The sequence below is a fragment of the Seriola lalandi genome, unplaced genomic scaffold (assembly GCF_002814215.2).
Source record: "Seriola lalandi dorsalis isolate HSWRI2012SDOR001 ecotype SW California unplaced genomic scaffold, Sedor1 jcf7180002054950, whole genome shotgun sequence".
NCBI classification, from domain to species: Eukaryota; Metazoa; Chordata; class Actinopteri; order Carangiformes; family Carangidae; genus Seriola; species Seriola lalandi.
In genome coordinates this window covers 66285-69766 of record NW_019525501.1, presented here as the reverse complement: position 1 = coordinate 69766, position 3482 = coordinate 66285, and the positions used below count along the sequence as shown (strand labels likewise).

Sequence of the window (3482 nt, the reverse complement as noted above, 5' to 3'; positions counted from 1 at the left end):
CAGACATGCTCCATAAAAACCATCAACAAAGCAAAGCTTCATAAAAACTTTATTTCACATTAAAACTGCATTAATTTCAACAATTTACAATCAAATGTAACTGACAAATTAAAACTAGAACACAGGTGTGAATGAAGGTGCAGGTGAACTTCACTGTCACAAGTTGCATCATAAAGAGGTGGATAAATCTTATTTAGTAACAAGTATAAATTATAGTAGAGATGTAAAATAATCCTTCATAGCTCAGTGAGGACGGTGCAACAGTCTGACAGGTCGACTGTTTCCTCCCAGTGCATGCTGGGATACATTCCAGTACTTCAAACTTGTTTGTTTGAAGTTTGAATGTTTGATGTGATGAAAAAAAGAATCACAAAGTTTGAATGTAGAAGTCACATAAATGTAAAACTAATAAGATTTACCCTGAAATTACAGAGAAGATTTAAATTGTTATTATGGACATTAACCTTTATAATAACAAGCTACATTTTTAATTATAAGTAATTACTGTCATTTTACATAGATTTGTTTGTAATTTAAGAAAGCAGAAAAAATACTGTATAAATAATACAGTAATTTTTCTTTACAGAAATGGGAAATAAGTGTAATTCATTATTATTGGCATAATGTTTAAAATAGCTTGGCTGCTAATTCACAGATCATTTCTGTCATTTTACAGACTTTTGTTCACAATTTTAAAAAACTGAAAATTAGAAATTTTCCGTAAAATTAGGATTTTTTTTACAGTGTAGTAAACAATTGCACGGACCTTGGTTGTCATGGTAACGTCAATAAACGATGTACCCTTCCTTCTTCACCATGGCTTCAATAATAACTTTTCAGTTTAGGTAAAGATGGTGGTTTGGTTATAATAAGTACTTCCTCAACATTAGACGATCTTTGTTGTCTCTCTGTCTCTCTTTAAACTACGTCACCGACACTTTCCCCTCGCTCCTGTCATCATCACTACGACAACTAGATGTCGCCTAGCAACAAAACCTAACTGTGATGTCATAACAACCTGCAGACAGACGACCTGTGGGCTCGTTTGTTACAGGAGGACAGTCTGGCTGCAGCACAGCTTCTTTTGCTTTGTTGATATTCATGTTCATCACTTTTGACTGAAAAGGACTAAAAGTGATTACAGTTGGACTTTAAAGTAGAATTGGAAAATATTGGTGTTTCATACATTAATTTTTGTCCCTCAGAAGGACACATCAGAAAGAAAGAAGACGGGAACACATCACCAGATTCAGTCAGTGCTGTCCTTCATGTGACGCATCTTTAAGTCCCACATTTTGTTGGGCTTTCATGTCAAAACCTGCGCCTACATTAACCACAATGCAACTCGACCACCAACAGAGATTCAGGTGTGTTAATGCTAGCGGCAGCTAACGTAGCCTCCAGCAGAGCTTTAATTAAAGGAGTTGAAGGACTCCAGAGACCATGAAGAGAGAAGATGTTTCCATGTCTGAACCTTGACCTGGACTCTGTGATCAGGATCAGGACACTGAGGTCACATCACATCCAGCCTTATTACTCGGCTGCCTGCCCGAACAAACCGGGCCGTTGCCAAGGCAACTGCAAGTCGCAGCAGCAGCGTCAGGATCAGCTGACACTGATGTGAGATGACAAGACCACCCAGAGAGGAAGACAGAGAGCAGCGGAGAGAGGGAAAGAAATAATGAAGGAACAGACGGAGGGAACAACATGCAGGGTCTCATCACTGTTCAGTCAGTTATTTCTGAAATCATTCCAACTCCCAGATCTCTCTCACACACACACACACACACATACAAACACACACACACACACGCACGCACGCACACACACACACACACACACGTACGCACGCACGCACGCACGCACGCACACACACACACACACAGCCATGTAGTCCACTGAGATTATGCAGTTGAATGTGTGTTATTCCATCATAATCATAATCCTGCCTCGCTGGGTATTAACATTGAAACTTTTATAAGTAGAGTAGAGCAGGTCTCTGTCATTCTCCTCCTCGTTTTCTTCATCTCTCTCTCTCACACACACAAACACTTATGCTCAGTTCTCAAGCTCAGTTTTCTCAGGTTAATATTATCCTCATTATTTTACTGCCAGATTTTATCAAATTGCTCAGAGCTGGAACGAGCGGGAACAAGGTGACCAGATTTCTGGAATAAAAAACAGAGACATTTCCAGTTCAGTCAATACATCATTAAAATATCTAATGTTTTTATCTATGAAATAAAAATGGGGGAAAGTCCCAGTTTCATGTATTTTGACCATGGTAACTAAAACGACGACTCACTACCTTTGAAGCAATCATGAAGTCCGATTTTCTGTTTATTCCTCGATTATTTATATTCCTTAAATCTGTATTCTTGTGAATATTGTTGTGTGAAGTCCATCGCAGACAGTCGGGCAACATATTCTTCTTCTTCTCTTCTTTCAACATAAAAATATTTTCAAGTTTGGGCTGGGGGGTTTTGGGTATGTTTGTTTTCATTAGTTTACTGCCTGGTTATGAACTCCTGACCAATGAGTAAAGCAGCTAATTTCTTCTCTGATAACAAAAAAATAAAAAAACTGATTGGATAACTATAATACTAGACATCTGTTTTTAATTCACAGTTAAAAACATTTCCGTCGACCTGCCACCAAAAACAGACAACCCTAAGCTAGAAACATGAAGTGTTTCCACAATGACTGGAAATGATGAGCATCATCTTCCAAAGAAACATGAGTCCAATCGGCCACATGGTGGCGCTGTAATTAAGGTCACACCCCTCACATTGTTTGTATGATTGACTTGAAATTTGACCAATGACTCCAGCTCCATGATCTCTATAAAAAAGCCTCTAGGACCTTAAAAGTTCAGATTTTTGCTAATTAGCATAATGTATAAAAAAAAACTGTAAAATGAATTAACTTTATAACGCCACTTTTTTAAAACCAAATTTATAATCACAGCCTCAGGGACTAAAATACTAATCTATATTTCCTGCAGTTGTTTTCTGCAGCTGAATCTCACGTCCACGTTCTTCCTTCTTCTGAGGCTGAAGACGGTGACACAGGAGAAATATCACACAGTTAGACTCTGGTGTAGCGGCGTGGTGGCCAAGTGGTAAGGCGTTGGTCTCGTAAACCAAAGATCATGGGTTCAATCCCCATCCATGCCTTTAAAGTGTGTTAGATTAACTTAAACTAAGGTGTCTTCCTCTGCTGAAGTGTTACCTTGTCTGATAAATGAGTAAATCTCACTAAAGATGAGTTTTCATTGAGACACTGTTTTCATATAAATATTGATTATTGCTGCTTTAACATCTGATTGTTTTCATAGGACTAACAGACGATGAGCTACACTTCAGACCATGTGTTGGCCGGGAAGCTTGTGGCTCTCAGTTATACTGTGTCTCTAAGCATATAACACACACACACGCACACACACACACACACACACACACACACACACACACACACACACA

At 38.6% G+C, this 3482-nt stretch overlaps 1 non-coding gene across 1 annotated transcript; it reads left to right on the top strand.

Moving 5' to 3' along the window:
• Positions 1-3104: 3104 nt before the first annotated feature.
• trnat-cgu (transfer RNA threonine (anticodon CGU)) lies at positions 3105-3176 on the top strand. The gene has a single exon. It is a non-coding gene; the product is annotated as a tRNA-Thr (tRNA).
• Positions 3177-3482: the final 306 nt, after the last annotated feature.